Consider the following 26067-nt stretch of genomic DNA (forward strand, 5'->3'; position numbering starts at 1 on the left):
GGAGGAGGAGGAGGGAGGTGGTGGTGGAGGTGGTGGTGGAGGTGGTGGTGGTGTGGTGGAGGGGGGGCAGGGTGGGTGGGTGGTGAGGCCGCAGCGAAGACACGGCGCGCACAAGCGGCATCATTAGAGACTAACAGCCAGACGCCTCTAACAATGATGGAGAGAAGCTAAATCGATGGGGCCGTTCATTAAAGGCGGCGCTGCAGCAACCTTCCGATGCGCGGCGCCGAGACGCGGTAAATAATGGACTTGGACGAAGGGGCGACACGCGCTGGGGAAATGCGGTGGACGTGTACACACACACACGCACGAGTACACACACACACGTGTACACACACGTGACACACACACACGTGTACACACACACACACACGTGTACACACAAAGATCCCCCGTATAGCCTTAACAGACTGTAGGGGCAAGTGCTGTTAGCGAGCACCTATGAAGGCCGGAACGGTACACGAGGGGGTGGGTGGCCAGCACCACGCCCGACCGCCTTTGTCTCCCCAGTGGCGATGTTTACACACCGCACCAGGTACTCATTTAAGGCTGAGTCGACCTAGGGGAGGCCCAGGACCGGTTCAGATAATCGTCACTGGTGTTAGCCGTGAGCGGGAATCGAACCCGGGTCGCCAGGTTCATAGCGCAGCGCGCTAACCGCTACACTACCGCTCCCCACGTGTACACACACACGTGTACACACACACACGTGTACACACACACACACGTGTACACACACACACGTGTACACACACACGTATACACACACACGTGTACACACACACGTGTACACACACACACGTGTACACACACACACGTGTACACACACACGTATACACACACACGTGTACACACACACGTGTACACACACACACACGTGTACACACACACGTGTACACCCACACACACACACACGTGTACACACACACACGTGTACACACACACACGTGTACACACACACGTGTACACACACACACGTGTACACACACACACACGTGTACACACGTATACACACACACACGTGTACACACACGTACACACAGACTCACCACACACACTACACACACGCACCACACACAGTACACACACTCACCACACGCACTACACACACACATGTACACACACGCACGCACGCGCACGCACGCGCGCGGACACACAGTGTAGACACAGAGACAAAGACGCCCCCCCCCTACCACCCATATAGCCTTGGCTGATTGTTGGGGCAAGTGCTGTGAGCGGGTTGACTAACAGACACGGGTACACACACACATTAAAACAAATACACGCGTGTATGTTCCTATAAAGAAATGCAAACACAACAACACTGCGTCTGTGCCAGGCTAGGTGCATCTAAACCAATAAAGACAGACACACACACAAGCATAACGGCGCACGACACGTGTGTTACAAGAGGACATATGGGGCAAGTGCTGCGCACGATGTATATGTGCTACGTACTATGTACACGTACTATTCATACACCTATAGGAACACAAAACCTCACGCACAGCGAGCACCGATGCAGGCCAGCACAACACGCGATGGGGTTTTTGTGGCGAAGCACCACGCCCGGCCGCCTTTGTCTCCCCCACTTGGTGATGTTCACACGTCGGAACAGGTATGCATTTGAGGCTGAGTCGACATAGGGGAGGGCAGGAACCGGATCAGATAATTGTCACTGGTGTTGGCCGCGTAGCCGTGAGCGGGAATCGAACTCGGGGAAGTCGGCTTCGCAGCGCAGCGCACAAAGCGTTGCACTAAATCATCCCCAAACACAACAACAACAACAACAACAACCGCCGTTCGCCACTGAGTGGTGGTGAAGTCACCACGGCGTTTGTGCCAGGCTAGGTGCACGTTGAGGCCACGTGAAGTCTCGAACGCCCGCCGGCAGGAGGTCACGCGGCAGACCCAGCAGGTGCCACGGGTCGACTGACTGAGATGAGTGGCCGATGCACCACCTGTGCCCCCGACTGTGCCAACTTGCTGTGCTTTAGCTACCCGGCGCTCCGCTCGTTGTTGTGAGCGTCGCTCCTCTGCCCTCCGTTGTTGCTGAAGGGCGACTGCTTCCGACTGCCGGATAGCAGCGTCCTTCATGAGCCTCCTCCCAACACAAAGACAAAAATCCCCCGTATAGCCTTAACAGACTGTAGGAGCAAGTGCTGTTAGCGAGCACCTATAAAGGCCGGCACAGCACACGACGGGGTGGGTGGCCAACACCACGCCCGGCCGCCTTTGTCTCACAAATGGCGATGTTTACACATCGCACCAGGTACTCATTTGAGGCCAAGTCGACCTAGAGGAGGCCCAATACCGGTTCAGATAATCGTCACTGGTTTTGGCCGTGAACGGGAATCGAACTCGGGTCGCCAGGTTCGTAGCGCAGCGCGCTAACCGCTAAACCACCGCTCCCCCCCCCCACACACAAACATATACACACTTCTCTGGAGATGCACATTGACAACGCAAACACAGCCACTTTGGGGCACGTGAAGTGATCTGGGTTCCTTACTAAACATCTCGCACTAGATCCATCTTCTCTTTAACAACAACCGACGCACATCTTATTTAGGACTCGGCTGTCGGGCACGTGTGGTGCGTGTGTATATTGTGGGGAGTGCGTGTGTGTAGTGTGTGTAGTGTGTGTAGTGTGTGTGGTGAGTGTGTGTAGTGTGTGTATAGTGTGTGTGGTGAGTGTGTGTAGTGTGTGTAGTGTGTGTAGTGTGTGTGGTGTGTGTAGTGTGTGTGCAGTGTGTGTGGTGAGTGTGTGTAGTGTGTGTGGTGAGTGTGTGTAGTGTGTGTGGTGAGTGTGTGTAGTGAGTGTGGTGAGTGTATGCAGTGTGTGTGGTGAGTGTGTGTAGTGTGTGTGGTGAGTGTGTGTAGTGTGTGCGGTGAGTGTGTGTAGTGTGTGTGTAGTGTGTGTGGTGAGTGTGTAGTGTGTGTGGTGAGTGTGTGTAGTGTGTGTGGTGCGTGTGTGTAGTGTGTGTGGTGAGTGTGTGTACCGTGTGTGGTGAGTGTGTGTACTGTGTGTGGTGAGTGTGTGTAGTGTGTGTGGTGAGTGTGTAGTGTGTGCGGTGCGTGTGTGTACTGTAGGGTCCTGGTCCTCCCATAGGTCGACTCAGCCTCAAAATGACTACTGGTCCGGTGTGTTTTAAAACATCAGAACTGGGGAAGACAAAGGCGGTCGGGCGTGGTGCTAACCACCCAAACCCCCTCGTGTGCCGTGCTCGGCATTCACAGGTGCTCGCAAGCAGTAACTTGCCCCAAAAGTCTGTCAAGGCTACACGGGGGATCTTTAGCTGTGTGTGCCTTGATGAGTTCTCGCCGTCTCTCTGTCTCGCGCGAGCGCGCTCTCCAAAGGCATCACGCGCACACACGCACGCACACAAACACGCACGCACACAAACACACGCACGCACGCGCACAAACACACGCACGCGCACACACGAACACGCGTATCGCGTCGATTGTGTCGCGATATTGGTTTTGACAAGAAAATAACTTCATCGCTTGTTTAATGCGTGTTATATTGTCCTGATCTCGCCCGTTAATAGGCGAAACAAAATTAGATGTCGGGCTACGAAATTAGACTGGCAAAGATCGATGACCCGTCTCGCTGTCCTTTCAGTTGCCTTTAATTGACTATATTTTCTGGGTAATTGAGCTGCTAGCTCGCGCGGGCGCGGGCCGTTTAAGTTGCTGTCGGGAGGGGGGGCCGGGGGGGGCGGTGGAGCAGGGGGGGGGCGAATAGTGGGGGGTGGAGCAGGGGGGGGGGGTGGTGGGGGGGGCGAAGAGTGAGGGGGGGATGTTGAGAGGGAGGGGGGTGTGTGCACGCGTCACATGATGTGCGGGAGAGTGGAATATAAGGCGTGCGGGTGTACGGCTTGTGCGTGCGTGTGTGTGCAGGAGCGCGCAGTTTACGCGGTCTGTTTGCGGTGAGCGCGTTCGCACGGATATGTCGGTGTGCAGGAACGTGTGTATGTGTTCGTGCAGCAGTGTGTGAGATCAGAAATGTGTGTGTACGTGTGTGCAGGTGTGTGTTCGTGCAGGAGCGCGTGTGTGTCTGCAGGAGTGTGCGTGTGTGTGTTAGTGCAGTAATGTGTGTGTATGTGAGTGTAGGGGCGTGGGTATGTGCGTGCAGCAGCGTGTGTGCATGTCTCGCAGCGTGCGAATGTGTTCGCAGAAATGTTTGTACGTTAGTGCAGGGGCGTGTGTGCGTATCGTGCAGGAGCGTGTGTGTATGCTCGCAGGAGCCTGTGTGTGAGTGTGCAGGAGCGTGCGTGTGTACAGAAGTGTGCAAGTGTAGTTCACGTGCTTGGGCGCGTGTCTGCGGGAGAGTGCAGTATCATGCATGGCCGTGAGGGTGCAGGTTCGTGCGCGCACGTGTGTATAGAGATATGTGCAGGGGAGTGCGTGTGAGTGTGCGGGATCGTGCGGAAGCGTGCAGGGGCACGTGTGTCCCCCGTGTGTGTGTGCGCGCGCGCGTACTTCCATTCCGTGGCGCGGGCCACATCCTCAGGCGATTACCTGAACCGATCTTAATAATTACAGACGGCGGTGAAACTCCTGCGTCTGGCCATGTCGCGATGATGCAGGGCATTTGATTCCGTTTTAAGGGGGCGGCGGGGGGGGGCATATTGGGGCACCCGTGTTTTGCACGGTACGTGAGCATTGTGGTAGCGCGCACCGCAACACTCAGTGCGCTCCGGAAGCATCATTTGGTACTTACGGTAGCAGGCCGAGGCCGTTATTAGCTCACACTAACTACAGCCTCAACTATTGTGTGGTTTACTCATTTGAGGCTGAGTCGACCTACGGGAGGCCCGGGACCGATTCAAATTATCGTCACTGGTGGTGGACGGGTGCGAGGGGGCTGGTAAAACCCCTCCACCTTCAATACATGCACCACTAAAACACGAGTTAAACATCTAAGCTTGTGCCTCGACACTTAACGTGGACTTAACGTGCACATAGCCTGCCACAAGCGCCGTGGTGACGTCACCGTCACATGGTGACGTCACCGTCACATAGTGGCGAATGGCGGTTGTTGTAGTTGTTGTGTGGAGTGGTGGGACAGCGGTTAACCCACTGTGCTACGAACCCGGTAACCCGAGTTTTATTCCCGTTCACGACCAACATCAGGGACGGAAATTTAAATCGACCATGGGCCTTCCCTGTGTCGACTCAGCATCAAATGAGCACTTGGTATGTTGGGTGCCACGGTGGCGAGATGTTAACCACATCGCCTGGTATACAGGAGGTCGTGGGCTTGATCCCAAGCCTGCTGTATATTTGGAGTGTGCATGCTCTCCCCGTGTTCGCGTGGGTTTTCCTCCGTGTCTTCCGGGTTTTCCCTCCACATTTAGAAACATTAGAGTACAATATTTGGCTGTCAGAAATGGCCACGTGATAAGCCACTTCGTTGAGTTGCCAGGTCGCTTCTGAAAAAGACCTATACAGCTCAGTGGGCCTTACCTGGTAAAACAAAAATAGTTTACAGTTTAGTTTATAGTTGCCACCAGGGAGACAAAGGCGGCCGGGCGTGTTTTCTGGCCACCCACCCCCTCGTGTGCCGTGTCGGCCTTCATAGGTGCTCTTGAACAGCACTTGTCACCAACAGTCTGTCTGTTACATGCTATACTCGTGTGGAGTGGCCCATAATCTCAGCCAGGTAAACCCATAAACTTCTAGGTCTGCATCCCCTGACCTCCTTCATCGCCAGCCTCATACATTTCCCCTGATCTCAAAGTGCACCCAACCTTGCGCATATGCGGCGATGACGTCACAGTCTCGGCAGTGGTCACGTGCTCTCGGAGGCAAGGGCGACTTCCGCTCCCTCTGGCTGCCCTTTGGCTCCGATCCTGGAGTGGCCACCGGCCTTTTTGGGATTCCCTTGACCCTTGAAGGGTCAAGGAACTCCCAGTCACTCGAGACTTTCTGAGCCCCGTGTGTGTTCACGCGACGCGTTCGTATTTACGCGATCTCGCCAAAAATCAAGCATTCGATCGCGAATCCTGACCACGTGAGACGTTTGAGTCCCACGTGTTTAACAAAGCTTCTCTCTCGGGGTCTCTCTCTCTCTTGTCTCTTTAGCGCTTCTCTCTGCGGCTGCTTCTCAATCATTGTCCTCATTTGCACGCATGGGTCAACTCTGAGATCAATTGTTTAATGGCGCCTTGTAAATCTAAGTTGTTATTATTATTATAATAACTTCCATGGAATATATTCCGGGCAAGCCACTTAATTTCCGTGATCAGTCAATTACGCCTCTAATTTGCACGTGTTCGCTAATCCACGTGTTCTTCTTTGTGTCTCTCAGCCTAATTTTAAATATGTATCTGCCCACGCTTCTTCGCGTACTTCTCAGCGAACTTCCCTTGTCAGCGTGTGTGTGTGTGTTGTATGTACAGGAATGTTGAACTTCTTTCGCGCCGTACGTATCCAATCATGCTAATCGGAGGTACTGCGATGACGCAGTAGGGAGCACCGGTGGTGCATCCGCAAATCGTCTCAGTCAGTGAATCAAATGTAACCTCAGGGTCTGTCCCGAGACCTCCTGCCAGCGAGCCTTCGACACTTCACGTGGCCTCAAAGTGCAGCGGTGAAGTCACCGGCATTTGGTGGCGAATATCGGCTGTTGTTGTGAACTCATCCACTTGACGTGATTGAAGACGTTCTTCGTCAGGCTGTGTTGCTTTCTATTCTCAAGTTCAGTATTCCCAACAATAAAACCCGCACGCATTTTCTCGCGTGTCTATCTCTATATGTAGTGGTGTACTCGTTTATAATCACTTTACAGTACTGCGTGTCAATATATGGCACTGTGCAATGTATAGGGTAAAAAGGCAAAGACCTCCCACATAGCCTTAACAGACCCGTGGGGCAAGTGCTGTTAGTGAGCATCAATGAAGGCCGGAAAGGAACAAGAGGGGGTGGGTGGCCAGCACCACGCCCGATCGCCTTTGTCTCCCTAATGGAGATGGTTACACGTCATACTAGGTATCCATTTGAGGCTGAGTCGACCTTGGGGAGGCCCAGGACCGGTTCAAATAATCGTCACTTGTATTGGTCGTGAGCGGGAATCGAACTCGGGCGGCCGGGTTTATAGCGCTGCGTGCAAACGACGACACTACCGTTCCCCACTATAGGGTACAAAGACAAAGACGCCCCGTATAGCCTTAACAGACTGTTGGGGCAAGTGCTATTAGCGAGCGCCTATGAAGGCCAGAACGGCACACGAGGGGGTGGGTGGCCAGCGCCACGCCCGGCCTACAGGGTACACACACACACAATCAGTTGTATGTTATTCATTGTGCTTGTGCAGCACCATCAACGCAAACGCATCACCAGACCACGTGTTTATATCCCACACACATTAACGTTTGAACATTCCACGTATTTGCATCCTTCGTCTTAACACTAATAATTCCGTTTTATACAATATCATTCGTGCTAATTGCATGCCACAACGATGTACATTAATTATAATATCTCACCCGCCCCATCCTCGACATCATGAAAAAGCTTTTAAGTGCTTCACAGCTCATCGGATTCCTCCAGGATAAATTCAAATTCCGGTTCTGATATATTATGGCGATGTAAGATAACTTTTAGATGTGATTCATTCGGGATGATATATTAGTCCGATGTTGTTGATGTTGATGATGCTATGAACGATGCTCATGCTAATGTTGATGCTGATCATGATGACGATGGTATCGTATTTGATGACTATGTCGATTGCCGTTCACGCTCAGAATGACACCGATGTTGAAGATGTCGATGATGACGACGATATTGAAGTTCGTGATGATGTTAGTGATGATGGTGATGATGTTAGTGATGATGTTAGTGATGATGTTAGTGATGATGGTGATAATGTTAGTGATGATGGTGATGATGTTAGTGATGATGGTGATGATGTTAGTGATGATTATGATAATGCTAGTGATGATGGTGATGATGTTAGTGATGATGGTGGTGATGTTAGTGATGATGGTGATGATGTTAGTGATGATGGTGATGATGTTAGCGATGATGATGATTATGTTAGTGATGATGGTGATGATGGTGATGATGTTAGTGATGATGGTGATGATGTTAGTGATGATGGTGATGATGTTAGTGATGATGGTGATGATGTTAGTGATGATGGTGATGATGTTAGTGATGATGGTGATGATGTTAGTGATGATGGTGATGATATTAGTGATAATGGTGATTATGTTAGTGATGATGGTGATGATGTTAGTGATGATGGTGATGATGTTAGTGATTATGGTGATGCTGATGCGCATTATGGCACACGGTCTTAGTAAAGCGCTGTGCTGGAGCACGTGACCACGCACGTGCTCTTGTGACGTCACGATTAATCGATTCACATCGATTATTGCGGCCACGTCTTCCCGCGGGTGGATCATTAAATTCGGCAGATGCTTCTGCCGATTCCGCACACAGTATACGGCATGACACATACAGTGCCGCACAAGAGAAATCACGCTTATAATCGACACCCCGCGTCGTGAAACGTCATGGGCGCGGAGGATGGACGGCCCCCACGATCGTTTCAGCTGCAGCCCGCCATTGCCGTTAGGCGTGCTCGAGAATTGAACTCCGCTGTGGAGTGGGCTCCCCAATGAGTCGCCGTGTCGCTCATGGGCGGTTCAAGCGAGGCGTGAGCGGCGCGTTGAGTTGGGTCGGTCGGGTGCATGTGGTGATCGCGGGGTGGTTGCATGGGTGGGGGGGGTGTCTTGTGTGTGGTGGTGGGGCGGGTTGAGTGGTGATTGACGGTGGGTGGATGGGTGAGTGACTGTGTGTGTGTGTGTGGTGATTGTGGTGGTGGGCTGGGTGTGATGTGTGTTGGCTGGGTGTGATGCTGATTGAGTGGCTGTGTGTGTGCGCGTGTTGTGATTGGGGTTGGTGGGCTGGGTGGGGGGGTGAGGGTGATGGTGGTGGGGGTGGTGGTGGTGGTGGTGGGGGTGGTGATGGTGGTGGTGGGGGTGGTGGTTATGGTGGTGGTGGTTTCTCGGTGATTGATAGCGCTATTACGTCGCGCTCTTGTAAGTGTGACCGCGCGGATTACAATGCAATATGCTTAGGATAAAATCCACTTAACCAAAACGGAGCGTGACGCCGCGCCTGTATTAGCGAGCCCTCCCCCCCTGCCCCCCCCCCGCCCCGCCCCGCCCCCCCCAATTGGCGTGACAAATAAAGAGCGCCGTGAATGATGGCGGGGTATAAAAAAAATGAAATCAAATAACACGAGCCGGCAGGAGGGGAGGAAGGAAGGAATGAGCAGGAGAAGGAGGAGGCAGGCAGGCAGGCAGGGAGAGGATATTTTTTATTTTTGTAAATTGCATCATGCCGCCGGTCGCGGAAACACGAACGGGGTAGAGAACCCGGCGACCCGCGGTTCGCATCCGACCCCCCGCGGACTTCGTTATTTCACTTCGCAGAGTGCACGCGCGTGGCCACGATTCGCGATGGAATGATCGATTCGACAATCTATGATCGCACTTGCTTTCGGGTTAGATCGGGTGAATATGAAATGTGTCGTTAAACCACCTTCAACACCCGACGCAGCCGATTAGTGAGGTTCGTCGCGTAAAGTGCGTGAGCACACCGGAGTGTAGGAGAGTAAACCCCACGGCGTTTAGAATTGGAGTGAATTTCCTTCGTTGGCTGTCTATCTCCTTTGTGACGTCATTGACATCGATGTGACGCGCGTGCGTGACTCGCGTTCATCAGAAATAATCGATGCATTATCGTCGTGCCCCCCCCCCAAAATAATCGATTCCGATCGATTAATCGATACATTATTAAGATTGTGATGCGTTGAATGATGCGTATTACAAATCTATTCAACTCAGAGAACGAGCGATTAATGGACTTGAATGAACGATTTAAATCGACACAATTTTAAACTGGCTTAAAGTTCGATATCTCGTTTTAAACTGTCGAGGTAAGAACAGTAAATGTATTTGTATATAAATATGTACGAAATATAGCGTATGTATTTACTATATATGTATTTATACTCATGATATGCTCTTTAGAGGTTGGGTTATTGAGAGTTTGCTACTAAAAATATTCTGCTGGCAAAAAAAAAATGTTTTTACAAGGCAGGTGCTTATCAATATTCAAAATAAAATACTGTATTTTTGTGTTTTAGTTATAATGTTTTATTTTATGTCGAGAGACGAGCCTTTTGTTTTGTTGGCTATTTATTTTAAATAATAACCTTTTATATGCATGTATGCACGAACAGTTTATTTTTAATAATAAATCAGATAATGAGGAGTAGACAAACCATAAATATGGATAACATAACTGATACAAAATTAAATGAAGATATGTTTGATATCTTACTCATGCACAATTGTTCTACGTCAGAGGTACTGCCAATGAAACGCCAGTAAACCCTTCTAAAGGACTATTGCCCGAAACGTCAGACTAAACTCCGCTAATAACTGCCAAAACGTGCAATTTTTTTTTTAATAATACAGAGGAAAGCGTGGACACGTGACATGGACGCTCATCATCATCAATCACCAGCTGTGTTCAATCCACTGCTGGATGAAGGCCTCCTCACGCCGTCGCCAAACGTCCAGTGCTGCTTACTTACAATCCATCCATCTCGCTCCTCCACGCGAGCTGATCTCATAGCTCCATCTCCCACGTGGTCGTCCTCTCGGACGCGTCACCCTCCTCTGACTGCCATTCCGTCACCAGTCTCGCCCATCGGCACGTGACTGGACATCCGTGAAAAGAGCTTCATAGCTCATCGGATTCCTCCAGCATCAATAAAGATGCTCAGTCTGATTCTGAGCAGCAGTGTCACTTTTCACGTCACGTGTACTATTATTGTCATTGTTGTCGTTGTTATTTAACTCGGGGCTGATTATGTTGGCGAGTTAAGCTCACTCCCTCCCTCATGACTCGCACGCCCCGTGCCATATGCCAGCCACCTCGTGTTCACGCGGTGTGTGTGTGTACGTGTGTTTGTGTGTACGTGTGTGTGTGTGTGCGTATGGGGAGCGGAAGTGTCGTGGTTAGCGCGCTGCGCCATGAAGCCGGCGACCCGAGTTCGATTCCCGCTCACGGTCAACACCAGTGACGATCATCTGAACCGGTCATGGGCCTCCACTAGGTCGACTCAGCCTGAAAATTAGTATCTGGTGTTGTGCGTAAATATCACCACTGGGAGGACAAAGGGTGGGGTTGGCCGTGCCGGCCTTCATAGGTCCTCGCTAATAGCACTTGCCTTAACTGTTGAAGGCTATATGGGAGATATTTGCATTTGTGTCTGTACGTGAGATAAACGGGTGCAGCACGTGCTGGAAAGATGTGATACAGGAGTGTGTGGACCTGAGTGGACTTGCCGATGGCGGGTAACAGCCGTGTCAAGATCGGCTTCTGTGGAGGAGGCTGACCTTGGACACTACTGGGCAGTTGGATGGCAGTCGCCCCCCCAACAGCAACGGAGGGCAGAGGAGCGACGCTCACAACAACGGGCAGATCGCCGGGCGTTTAAAACGCAGTGAGTTGGCACAGTGTGGAGCACAGGTGGTGCATTTGCCAGCTAATCTCAGTCAGCCAACCCATTGCACCCTGGTTTTTATTTTCCCCGATACCTCCTGCCAGCTGCGAGCCTTCCAACACTCCACGTGGCCTCAACGTGCACCTAGCCTGGCGCAAGCGCCCTGGTGACGTCGCATCCACTCAGTGGCGGTGTTCTGTCGCTTTTATATCTGAGTGCATCCAATTTGCGAGCGCGCTCGTGTGACCCATTCGAGCGCCGTGACCGAACAACCGAAAAACGAAACCACCACAAACTCAGCTCCGTCTTCGCCAGAGCTCCTCCCACCTCACTCCTCCCTCCCTCCCCGCTCCTCATCATGAAACACAAAAAAACCCACACGGCATAGGGACGGAAGCGAAAGCGGCTCATTCAATTCGCTGGGCTCCGGGGTTGCCCCCATGCCAACGGGAACAGCTTTCGCGCTATAATCGTGACAAACGACGCGCCGTTAGCGAGTGCTTAGCGCTGGATAGGCTGCCACTCGTACCGGCAGCCGCATTTATTCCGCACATTCACGCCGCCCGCCGCTAACAGCCCCTCGCCTCGCTCGCGAATTAAGTCGTCAGGAGGTAATGATGATAAATGGCGCATTAAGGCGACTACAAGGAAGTCAATTTATGCGTTGATCTATTTTAATAGTTCTCAAATAACACTTTGAATAGCGAGGTCAGCGCTCCAATCAATGCGCGTGTCCGCCCACCCCGGCTGAGTTAAAGGTCTCGTCGGATGGGCCCGGTATAAACACCCCCCCCCACTTCAACATCCCCCCCCACTCCCCCACTTATACAGCCCCCCACCCACTACCCTCTACGTATACACCGCCCCCACCCCCACTCCACCACCTGCTACTAACACACCGCCCACTAATACCCCCCCCCCTTCACCCACCACTTCTACACCGCCCCAACCCCCGGAACCAGCCCCCCACTTCTACACCGCCCCACTCCCTACCCCTCTAAACGCCCCTCCTGCCCTTCCCTCTTGCCTCGCTCGCCGCATAGAAATGAATAAATATATACCCCCCCCCCCCTTCACCCTTCCGTGTCCCCCTTCTCCCTTCGCCCCCCCCCCCCTCTACTCCCATCTCTCCGCACCACCCCGTGGTTGTCGCACGTGGGTCAAGGTAGACCCCCCCCCTCCCGTACACCGCTCCACTCCCCCAGGTAACCCCGCAGCCACCACCACCGCCGCTCCCTTACATCCGCGCTGCTAATGCGGACCGACGTTTACCCCAGCGGGCTGCTTTAAGCGAAGATTGAAAAAAAAATGTGGCTGCTGCTGCTCCTCCATATCACTGCATATGAAATGCTTCTTGGATAACTTAGTTCAAATTATCCGGCTCGCTGTGTGTGTATGTGTGCGCACGCGGCTTCATATTATTATTGTGTGCGTGCGTGTGCGTGCGCACGCGGCTTCATATTATTATTGTGTGTGTGTGTACGGAATATGATTGATGAACTGGCTAAAACGGTAGCCAATTTAGGAAGAAGTGATTGGACAATATCGCAATACGGCGCTGGTGTAGACACGATGCATGTGTGTGATGCTCACTAACAGTCCTTGCGCCACCAGAAGGCTGTACGGGCGGGGAGCTTTGTATTTGTGGTGGTGCAGTGTAGCGTGTAGCGCACTGTGCATCCAATCCGGCCACTCGAGTTAAATTCCTGATCGCGGCCAACACCAGAGACGAATATCTGAAACGAGTAGCTGGTGAGATGTGTAAACATATCTGCATTGGAGAGACAAAGGCGGCCGGGCGTGGCGCTGGCCCACCCGCCCCCTCGTGTGCCGTTCCGGCCTTCGTAGGCGGTTCTCGCTCACAGCACCTGGCCCCAACTGTCTGTTAAAGACGACGCGGGGGATCTTTGCGTGCGCGTAGATGCGCGCGTATCTGTCAGTTAACCTTTCAACTCCCGGCTCTGCCTCGTGCCGGCGAGCCCTGGACGCTTCGCGTGGTATCAAGGTGCGCAGGTGCCGCGTGGTGAGGTCACCGTCTCACGTTCGCGGAGAATGACGAGTTCCGTTGGTGTTGTACATTTGGGGAGCGGTGGCGCAGAGGTTTGCGCACCGTCTACGAAACGGGTGGAGAGTCATGTCGCATGCGATTTGGGGTACTTCCCCTTAGTTCAACTCGGCTTTGAAATACTTCCCGGTGCGGTGTGTAATCTTTATTAGTGGGGCGACAAAGGCGGTCAGGCGTGGGGCCAGCCAAGTTGCTTTAATAGGTGCTCACTGACAAGGGGCTCTTGGTGTGTGTCTTCTTTTAAGTGACTGTCTATATACATGTGTATGCGCGTGCGTGTTTGTAGCACGTGTGTGCGTGTTTGTAGCACGTGTGTGCGTGTGTGGTGCACGTGTGTGCGTGTGTGTTGCACGTGTGTGCGTGTGTGTTGCACGTGTGTGCGTGTGTGGAGCACGAGTGTGTGTGTGTGTTGCACGTGTGTGCGTGTGTGTTGCACGTGTGTGCGTGTGTGCGTGTGTGTTTCACGTGTGTGCGTGTGTGTTGCACGTGTGTGCGTGTGTGGTGCACGTGTGTGCGTGTGTGGTGCACGTGTGTGCTTGTGTGTTGCACGTGTGTGCGTGTACGTTGCACGTGTGTGCATGTGTGTTGCACGTGTGTGCGTGTGTGTTGCACGTGTGTGCGTGTGTGTTGCACGTGTGTGCGTGTTTGCGTGTGTATTTCACGTGTGTGCGTGTGTGTTGCACGTGTGTGCGTGTGTGGTGCACGTGTGTGCGTGTGTGGAGCACGTGTGTGCGTGTGTGGAGCACGAGTGTGTGTGTGTGTGTGTTGCACGTGTGTGCGTGTGTGTTGCACGTGTGTGCGTGTGTGCGTGTGTGTTTCACGTGTGTGCGTGTGTTGCACGTGTGTGCGTGTGTGGTGCACGTGTGTGCGTGTGTGTTGCACGTGTGTGCGTGTGCGTTGCACGTGTGTGCATGTGTGTTGCACGTGTGTGCGTGTGTATTGCACGTGTGTGCGTGTGTGTTGCACGTGTGTGCGTGTGTGTTGCACGTGTGTGCGTGTGCCTGTCCACGCCGCCCCCCTCGTTCGCCTTGCTGGCCTTAATCGGTACTCGCTAGCAGCACTTGATGCAACAGCCTGCCGTGGAGGCTATAAGTGGCTCTTTGTCTTTGTAAATGAGTGCGCTTGTGACGAAAATATATAAAGGGCTTAATGAGTTTAATTTCGCTATTTGGTCATTCGGAACATTCATTAATCGTTGCCGTTAGTAACGCGCGCGTGAGAATCAGGGCCACTTTTACGCATTAACGTGCGCGTCATTCCCCCAATTATTCACACAAACTTATTGTGATGTGAGGCGTGTGTTGTGCCCGCGCGTGTGTGTGTGTGTGTCCGTGTACGCACCAACGCGCGGAGGAGCGGTGGCGTAGTGGTTAGGGCACGATTGATGAACGAGCAATAAATAACGGCTGACACAGTGAGGAATATCTAAAGCAGTCCTGGGACGTTCCCTAAATCGGACTGAGCCTTAACTGAGCACCTGCTGCGGTGTGCAAACATCAGCACTGGGGAGGCTGGCGTGATGGTGGCTACCCACCCACTCACGTCGAAGATGCTCGCTCACAGCGCCTGTCAGCCGGCAACCCGAAAGGCTTTGCGGATGATTTTTGTCCCTGTGCAACTAACATACATATACATTCGTTGCAATTTCATAATGTACACCAAACCTACTTCCATGGGGCTTGTTTAGATCCATGGTCGACACGGGGGGAGGGAGAGAGGGAGGGAGGGGGGGTTGCCGTGACCGGGAATTGCCGTGACCGGGAATTGAACCCCCAGGTTTGTACCGCAATGCGCTATCGCTTCACCCATACAGAACACACACACACACGCGCGCGCGCGCGCAAATATGCACACGCACACACGCACAACAATTACATCCGTGTGGGCGTATTTAGTGGGGGTATATTTTAACTTTTAATATTCTAACCCCTTCGTAAACTAGAACAACATTCCGGCGCTCATAATAGCATTGCCATCCTAAGTGCCCTTCGTATGAAATTATGCGCGCTCGGAAAAAAAACATAAAGAGAGAGCCGAGAGGAGGGGGGTGGGGGGAGGCAATGGCAGGGGTGGGTTTGGGGAGCGGATACAGAGGGGATGGGTCGTGGGGGGGGCTTCGGGGAAGAAAGGTGATGTAGGGAATAAAGACAAAGATCCCCCATATAGGCTTTCACCGACTGTAGGGGCAAGTGCTGTTAGCGAGCACCTATGAAGGCCGACACGGCACACGCTGGGGTGGTTTGGTCAGCACTACGCCCGGCCGCCTTTGTTTCCCCCGTGGCGATGTTTTTTTACACACTGCACCAGCTACTATTTTAAGGCTGAGTCGACCTCGGGAAGACCCAGGACCGGTTCAGAATAATCGCTACCAGTGTTGGCCGTTAAGCGGGAATGAAACTCGGGTGGCCGGGTTCGTAGTGCAGCGCGCTAACCGCTACGCTACCGCTCCCCACGCAGCCACGCGTACGTACACACACACACAGACACAGAGACACACGTAAACACACACACACACGCGCGTCTGCCTGTCTGTTGCATCGCGTGTGCGGAGGAGTGGCTTAATGAAGTGGCTGCCAACGGCTTTAGCCAAGATTAATTGCATCTCGCGCCTGTTCTGTTTGGTTTGTATTAAACGAGGTATTATGAACACATTAAAGTGCCTCTAATTAGCTATTTAATCCTGGAAATTCGCCATTGCACTCGCGGGCTTACGAGGCGCTCCGCTAACTACGTTCGCCCTCCTCCGCTCGCGCTTATCCCGCGGAGGGAACTTCGGGGGCTCGTTAAAGGTTGGCGCATTTATTTAAGGGTACATGATACGCGCATTTATCGCTCGGCAGCAATAAAAGTAAATTGGATGGTTTTTCGGGACGCCTGCCGGAACGATTATACTTATTTAGACTCTACTGATGTTGCTAATTGCTTTTATGCAAATGCGGGCGAGATGAGCCAGATGACTTTTGCAATGTGATTCGTTTAATAACCATCTCGCCAGTTTTGCCTAATATCATTTTAGGATAATGGCTGCAATTTGCTGTTGTTTCAATCAGCCTGCGCGCCGGCTGCATCCGTCTCCCGCCACCCGTCGCGTCGCACCGCCGCAGAATCACGACGTTGTTTGTTGTTTGTTTGTTTGTGGTTATTGTTGTTGTTGTTGTTCCTGCTATTTGAGGCGAGCGAAGGACGGGGATGAGCGCGGTGCGTCGTAGTCTAGCGGGTCGCGCGTTGCGCTACGAATCCGGCGACCGAGGTTCGATTACCGCCCACGATCAACAAACACCGCGGTCCTGGGACTCCCCTAGGTCGACTCAGCCTCAAATTAGTATCTGGTGCGATGTGTTAACAAAGATTTGGGTTTTTTTTGTATTAACATACATCGCACCAGGTGCTCTCCACGCTTGGGAGACAAAGGCGGTCGGCCGTGGTGCTGGTCACCCACCCCCTCGTGCGCCACGCCGGCCTTTATAGGCGCTTTCTCGCGAACAGCACTTGCCCCCAAGGTCCGTCAAGGCTATACGGGTGGTCCTTTTCTTTGCACGTCGCTGCGTGCGACGGGCGAGTGAATGTCGACGGCACGCCAGATGCGGCGACCTCTTCCCACACCGGCGATGGCCAATTGCGGAAGAGCCCACGGTGCTACCGCGGTCACCGCTCTGAAACGATGGATCACGCACAGTCATACCACTCACTGCCCCCTTTGATCATTGCATGTCAATGGGTCTCTATGGAAGTCTTTGTAACTACACGTGGGTCTAGATCTTCAGCCCATGGACCACGCTAACACCACTTGCCGGCTTCCATAATTCGCGAGCGAGCAGTTCGGATGATTACTCGGGTGTGTTTATGAGTCTGTGGGTGACTTTGCATATGCGTGTCCATGTGATTCTATGGGTCGTTGTGTAAGTCAATGAGAGTCTACGATTGTGTGAACCTACGTGAGTGAATCTTGATTCAAAGAAGCCTGACTCTGCTAATGAGACACTGCGTGTCGAAACCGGTCCAGAGTTTGATTATCTTGAAACAATTGCTGCTGAAATTATGGACTCCCACAATGACGTGCGCCTGATTGGTTGTGAAATATTTTAGTTTTTTTTCAATTCGTGTGGACAGACGGATATGTGAAGAAGCCATATTGTGTTTTATTAATTTTGTTATGTGAGAGCACGGCCCTCTATGTGAGTCTACGGGTCTCTGTGTAAATGTGTATTACGGGAGAGAGCGAAAGAGACGCGAGGCAGCGGAGTTGGAGGAGAGATCAGAGGGAGAGAGCGAAATGGATGCGTGACAGGGGAGTCGGAGGAGAGAGCAGAGAGAGAACGAAACAGATGTGAGGCAGACAAGTTGGAGGAGAGATTAGAGAGAAAGAGAAAGCACGAAAAAGACGCGGGGCAGGAGAGTTGCAGGAGAGAGCAGACATATAAAAAAAACATACAAAATGATGAACGAAGAAAGTGCCAAATACACCGAGCATCTTCTTGCTTCCACTGATCGTAAAAAAAAAGAGAGAGCGAAAGACATGCGAGGCATGGGCGCCGGAAGAAAGAGCAGAGCAAGAGAGAGAGAGCGAAGAGAGATGAGAGAGAGCTAGAGGGATTCCCATTAAGGGGCGATGCTAAAGAATCAATAGAAGGAGGCCCCCTTTTCTCCGTTTCTCCATTTGGGCGGTGGGCGCCCTGGGAGGTAACGGCGAATTAGCGGCGCTGTCGCCGCGCGCAAACATCCGTCAGCCGCGTCTCCCCCCGCGCGTAAAGGCGCATTATGGTTCACAGCAACTTGCTTCATTACCGTCGCCTGGGCACGGACAGGGGAGGGAGAGAGGACGGAAGAGAGAGAGAGAAGGTGCGATGGGGGGGGGGGGAGATAGAGAGAGGGAGAGAGAGGTAGGGAGATAGGGAAGTGGAGAGAGATGGAGGGTGGAAGGATGGAGAGAAGGTGTGATGAGAAACGCGATGCCAGGTGAGAGATGCAATATCTGGGGATATGAGACGGGGTGGTGTTGGGGGGGGTATCGGGAGATATGTAAGGGTGGAGAAAGAGAGAGAGATCGCAGAGTGGAGAGCGAGGGGGGAGAAGGGGGACGGTGAGAAAGAATGAGAGACGAGGGAGTTGTCGGTGGGGAGAGAGATAAACAACGATGGACGGGAGAATGTAGAAATGTTGGGGATCGCAGAGATGGAGACACGAGGGAGTGGGGAGAGGGAGAGTGAGAGAGCGACCGCGAGAGGGAAACAGAGCCGGAGAGATTAAGGAGTGGACGGAGATGAGGGAGTGGAGAGGGAGGGAGGTTGGTGGGAGAGAGAGAGATGTAAAGATGGGGTAGAGAAGAGATGGAGACGTGAGGGGGGGAGGGAGGGAGAGCCGGAGAGGGGTAGGAGGCGGGGTGGGGGTGAGCGGGCGGGCGGGGGGCAGGGAGAGGGAGGGAGAGGAGAGGGAGGGGGAGGGGAGGGAGGGGAGGGGTTGAGGCGTGCCTTGATTCAACGCTCAATTACAGGCCAGCTCGGCTCCATGTCGGCTGAGGCATTGACCCAGCTCGTGTTTTACAAGCAGCGCGACAGATGTCATCAATACGGGCGCCCGTGAGCGCACTCCATCACCGCGCTCCGTGAAACAAACCTGGACGAACGCGCGACCTCTTTGTTGTTGCTGCTGCTGCTGCTCCTGCTGCTGCTGCAGCTGCAGCTGCTATTGTTTTGCTTTGGGGAGAAGCGCACATCGCTTAATTTCAGCCGGAACCGTTCCAGAAACGCTGGTTCTCTGAAATGTATTTGGGCATCTTGTTAAATGCCAGACCAGTGGGCACGGCGTGTAGACCAGGGTTCAGCAACCGAAATAACATAAAGAGACATTTGTGTTTCGAATTCGGTAACAAACAAACAAAAAACCTCAATGTTAATACGAGACAGTGGCACTTCATACACGACGTGACGAAGCAGTCCTCAAAGAGCCGCACGCGGCTACGGAGCCATGGTAAACTGGACTCCCATGGCCCATGGTAAACTAGACTCCTATCGTAAACTAGACTCCCATGGTAAACTGAACTCCCATAATAAACTGGACTTCCCTGGTCAACTGGACTCCCATGGTCCATGGTAAACTGGACTCCCATGGTGAACTGGACTTCCATGGTGAACTGGACTCTAATGGTAAACTTGACTACCATTGTCCATGGTGAACTGGACTTCCATGGTGAACTGGACTCCCATGGCCCATGGTAAACTAAACTCCCATGGTAAACTGGACTCTCATGGCCCATGGTAAACTGGACTCCCATGGTAAACTTGACTCCCATGGTCCATGGTAAACTGGACTCCCATGGTAAACTGGACTTCCATGGTAAAGTGGATGCCTGGACTATAGACTATAGAGCGAGCCGCTCGACAATCGGACGGTTGCGACGTACAAGTCCTGGTTAACTGGGTATAAGGGGGAGGTTTGACTCAGGCCATCTTACATTTGGGGGTCGATAAAACGAGTACCATTTCCTGACGAAGTCAATAGTGGTTCTCCTATGGAAAGACGCGCTCCTGTCATATGAATGTGTAATGTCCGCCACTCGGCTCAGGGCTGTAAACAAGAGATGAAAACCGATGGCTCAATGCTCATTTGAAGAGGAAATCTCTTTGAGTTCATAAAATAAAATCAAGCAAACATCGTATTGTCATGTCAATCATGTTCGTATAATAATGATAGCAACATATGTGGCGTACCTTGATTGGAAACTCATGTTAGATTGAAAACTCACTTCTTTAGAACTGCTGTTTGTGTTTAGCTTGTTGCCCATCGCCCGCACCTCCGATTGGCGCGGTTGGCTACGTACGGTGCGGAAGAAGTTCGACACACCGTACATCCATTGTTCTCCAGTGGCAGCGCCAATAATAATCCCTACTCCAAGCCAGCTGAGTGCAAAATATCGAGCGAGAGATTAATTCAAAACCACACGGGCAACGGAGAGAGCGGGACATGAGGGTTCAGTGCGGACACACACGAAACTAATATATATATTTTATTTTACCAGCTAAGGCCCACTGAGCTATGTAGCTGTTTTCCAGAAGCGACCTGGCCACAAACGATAGGTCAACGTAGCGGCCTTTATGTGGAAATTTATACCAGCCAGATACTCTAAACGCGTGTGGCTTTTTTTAATGTGCAGGGAAAAACCCGGAGGGCCCAGAAAAAGCTTCACGCGACCACGTGGAGAACATGTAAACTCCAAATGCACAGCAGGCGTCAGGGTTCTGGTTCTAAGCCACGACCTCCTGTATACCAGGCGAGATAGTTAACATCTCACAGCCACCGTGGCGCGCGCGACACTCACGCGGCACACGGCACCACCGCTCGGAAACTGAGCCCCCTCCACCCGAACACATGGATCGATTTCGGTGTAAAATCAGATCTCATTTTATTACCCGGTCGGGGCTTTAGTGGGTTTACTATTATTCTCCTCCAGATCATCATCATCATCATTATCGTCGTGAGGCAGTGTCTATTCACTGTTGGATGAAGCCTTCTTTTCCAGATCATCATCATCATCGCCGTCGCGAGTCAGTGTCTATTCACTGTTGGATGAAGCCTTCTCCTCCAGATCATCATCATCATTATCGTCGTGAGTCAGTGTCTATTCACTGTTGGATGAAGCCTTCTCCTCCAGATCATCATCATCATCGTCGTGAGTCAGTGTCTATTCACTGTTGGATGAAGCCTTCTCCTCCAGATCATCATCATCATCGTCGTGACTCAGTGTCTTTTCACTGTTGGATGAAGTCTTCTCCTCCAAATCATCATCATCATCATCGTCGTGAGTCAGTGTCTATTCACTGTTGGATGAAGCCATCTCCTCCAGATCATCATCATTATCGTCGTGAGTCAGTGTCTATTCACTGTTGGATGAAGCCTTTTCCTCCAGATCATCATCATCATCATTATCGTCGTGAGTCAGTGTCTATTCACTGTTGGATGAAGTCTTCTCCTCCAGATCATCATCATCATCATTATCGTCGTGAGTCAGTGTCTATTCACTGTTGGATGAAGCCTTCTCCTCCAGATCATCATCATCATTATCGTCGTGACTCAGTGTCTATTCACTGTTGGATGAAGCCTTCTCCTCCAGATCATCATCATCATCATTATCGTCGTGACTCAGTGTCTATTCACTGTTGGATGAAGCCTTCTCCTCCAGATCATCATCATCATCGTCGTGAGTCAGTGTCTATTCACTGTTGGATGAAGCCTTCTCCTCCAGATCATCATCATCATCGTCGTGACTCAGTGTCTTTTCACTGTTGGATGAAGTCTTCTCCTCCAAATCATCATCATCATCATCATCGTCGTGAGTCAGTGTCTATTCACTGTTGGATGAAGCCATCTCCTCCAGATCATCATCATTATCGTCGTGAGTCAGTGTCTATTCACTGTTGGATGAAGCCTTTTCCTCCAGATCATCATCATCATCATTATCGTCGTTAGTCAGTGTCTATTCACTGTTGGATGAAGCCTTCTCCTCCAGATCATCATCATCATCATCATCATTATCGTCGTGAGTCAGTGTCTATTCACTGTTGGATGAAGCATTCTCCTCCAGATCATCATCATCATCGTCGTGAGTCAGTGTCTATTCACTGTTGGATGAAGCCTTCTCCTCCAGATCATCATCATCATTATCGTCGTGAGTCAGTGTCTATTCACTGTTGGATGAAGCCTTCTCCTCCAGATCATCATCATCATCATCAATTATCGTCGTGAGTCAGTGTCTACTCACTGTTGGATGAAGCCTTCTCCTCCAGATCATCATCATCATCATTGTCGTGAGTAAGTGTCTATTCACTGTTGGATGAAGCCATCTCCTCCAGATCATCATCATCATCATTATCGTCGTGAGTCAGTGTCTATTCACTGTTGGATGAAGTCTTCTCCTCCAGATCATCATCATCATCATCATTATCGTCGTGAGTCAGTGTCTATTCACTGTTGGATGAAGCCTTCTCCTCCAGATCATCATCATCATTATCGTCGTGACTCAGTGTCTATTCACTGTTGGATGAAGCCTTCTCCTCCAGATCATCATCATCATCATCATTATCGTCGTGACTCAGTGTCTATTCACTGTTGGATGAAGCCTTCTTCTCCAGATCATCATCATCATCATCGTCGTGAGTCAGTGTCTATTCACTGTTGGATGAAGCCATCTCGTGCCACTCCCACCCCGATCCCTTCTCGATACAAATCGTCAGTTTGACAAACCGGAATATTCACTGGTGCGGCAGCAGCACCCGCAAGGCCAAATATATCACGTATACATTTTAACGACGGAGTTTTAACGACACATTTATATATTTACGCGATCTAACGCAAAAACCTCTATTATAGATGGACACATTGCAGGCATATGCATATACAGTATTCGTCTTCTGTGTATTCATTCACATGTGTATATGTTTTCAGTAACGCGCATATTATAAGTAGCATTTTCGTTGGCTATGAAATATCGCATTACTACCGCGCCTCGAGACGATGTAAAGAACAGTGGGACCGTTTATCTGAATCGGTCCTAGGCCTCCCCTAGATCGATTCAGCCTCAAATTACTAATTGGTGCGGTGTGTAAACATCGCCACTGGGGAGACAAAGGAGGTCGTGCGTGGTGCTGGCCACCCACCCCCCTCCTGTGCCATGTGGACCTTCATTGGTGCTTGCTAACAGCACTTGCCCCAACAGTCTTTGGAGTTATATATACAGTACACACATGAGTTCAACTCCAAAGCCACGATAATCATCATCACTAGTGGTGACTGGTATATAAATCTGGCTATAGCTTCCAGAGGTCACCTCAACCATCTCATTCAAGCAAGAGGCAAGATTAACCCAAATAAAATGTGTAATTGGTCATACATAACTTCAAGTACTGCATTCACGCATGATGTTGGATTTTTGTTTGCAAACATATATCATTAAAAGTAAAAAAATATATATATATTACGGTTTCTCCACGGCTGGATAGAGGCATCCCCACGCCATCTGTCAGGGTCCTACGATGCCACAAACGATGTCGCAATTCCACATGGACTCATCTCATCGCTCCATCTCTGCAGTGGTCAATATCTGGGGTGTCGCGGTGGCTATGAGATGTTAACTCCCTCGCACGGTATACAGGAGGTCGTGGGTTCGATCCTGGCCCCTATCTATTTGGACTTTGCACGTATCTCTCCTCGTGGTCGCCCTGCTTTTTTATCCGGATCCTCCGGTTTTTCCCTCCCACATTTAGAATCGTGCGTTTATAGTATTTGGCTGCTATAAATGTTCACGTTATGAGCCACTTCGTGAGCTATCATTTGTGGCTAGCTTGCTTCTGAAAATAAGTTATATAGCTCAGTGGGGCCTTACACGGTAAAATAAAATAAACTGGTTATTAGGATTCTAGATTTGAAGCTTTCGTGACTGCAAGGATTCATACTCTTAGTTCTTTCGGTAAAGTCACGTAGGTAAAAAATGAAATAAAAATTTATAAAAATCGTATGTTTGTTTAGAATTTTGTAGATCTTTTTGGTCACGTCTGCTATGTATGGTACATGTATGGTACATAGCAGGCGTGACCAAAAAGATCTCCAAAATTCTAAACAAACATAAGATTTTTATTAATTTTAATTTCATTTTTTACCTACGTGACTTTACCGAAAGAACAAACAGTATGGTTATTAGGATATTTTTTTTATCTCCTTTGGTTGCGATTCCATTAGCAACATTGTCCATCGGCCATCATGCCTTTGAGCGATGTGTCCTGCCCAAGCACGCTCACGTTTTTTTTCCCAATGCGACGTCTCACACGTGCTTCTTTCCTAATCCATGTGCAATTTTTGTTTGCGTCTCCCAGTGTATACCCCTCAGTTACAAGGCCATCGATGGTGGGGCGCACGCTGATATCTATCAGCAATGTGAAGGCAGTGAGGGTCGGTGGATCACCGCGCAGATGCTGTGAAACCTCCTTCCCGTGGTCGTCACGGAGGTGTCGTACTCTGGCTCGCCAGGAGAAGATAGTACAGCACGAGTCCAATACGGACTCCGCATGTTCCATCTGCATGGGATAGCGGGTTGCCCCCTCGCACGCGTGGGTCTCCTCCGGGTGCTCCGGTGTCCTCCCACGTGTAGAAACACTCATTCATTTGTCGGTAACACCTTAATATACAGAGAACTGCAGAGCTTGGGCAATCGTTGGAGCCGGTTGGCCGCCTGGCTGCTGCCTTTCTACTTGTCTTGCGATTCCTCCTCGTGCCTCTCAGCCGCTCTTTCTCTCTCTCTCGAGATAATTACGTGTGGCGCGTTATAAGTTGAATTTACTATTATGCGTTATCATTGAATACAATTTATAGTCAAGTTTGGGCGGAGTGGTGGCACAATGTATGTTGAAGTTCTTTTGAAATCGTTCATAGCCAAACCTTCTAATTGGAGGTTACTCTGGCAACCTAAGGTCGATTCCCGACCACGGCTAATGCCAGTGGAGAGTGCTATTTGAACCTATCTTGCCCCCCCCCCCCCCATAGTCGCCTGCAGTGATCATGACACGGTCGAGAATGTTAACCGAGTGGCAATCAAATAATTGGAACGCGTCCCAGAGGATAGTCACGGAGCGGCACGGAGCGATGACATCGGCTGGTGGGCAGGTGCCGATTGGTTTGCAGCATCACGAGATCGTGAGCTGTGGCTGATGATGATGATGATGATCATGATAATGATGATGATCATGATTATAACCTCGAAGAGAGGAATTGAGTGGAGAAAGGGGACTGTGTAAGGCAGGCGGGAAGACAGGAAGAAGCGGCCGTCTGTGAACTCCACGTGTCTCTTAAACCCCCCCCCCCACCCTCGAGTTCCCAGATCTCTCCGCTCGTTACTTTGTTTAAACTCGCGTGATTAAACCAATAATGCAGCCAATGATTGGCCAAGAGACGGGCCTTCCTCTTCAAGCCCCCCCCCAGCCCGCTCCTCCCCACCATCCTCCCAGGCTAGCCTCACATTGACCAGGGCTCTGTAGTCTCTTTGATGTAGCAGTTGTTTGGAAGGATAATTCAGGGCTTTTACAGCTCTAATGATGATCTCGCTCTTTGTGTTAGCGCCCGTGATTGGGGAAGGACCGGGGTCTGGAAATACATCGATACATCAATACTGGCAGCTCGGGGGGGGGGGGGGGGGGGGGGAGACGGGAGGAACGGAGGCAGCCGAGTGGTCGAGAGTCGGGGCTGCACTGAAACGTGGGAAATTGCACCCCCGTGACTCGAATGATCCACAACCTGAAATTATGCCGGGCCTTACTTACAGAGCTTGTCTGTAATTAGGGATATGAGCCATTGTGAAACAGCGGAGGCAATGCGTTAATTACTCGAGGGTTGTCTCTGAAGGTGTGCGTACGTGTGCGCGCGAAACGTCAGTGCACGGGCAGCGGCGGCGATAAAGTCGAGACCACCCGACTTACCGAGT

Source organism: Lampetra planeri, chromosome 10, assembly GCF_965212315.1.
Source record: "Lampetra planeri chromosome 10, kcLamPlan1.2.h2, whole genome shotgun sequence".
Taxonomy (NCBI): Eukaryota; Metazoa; Chordata; class Hyperoartia; order Petromyzontiformes; family Petromyzontidae; genus Lampetra; species Lampetra planeri.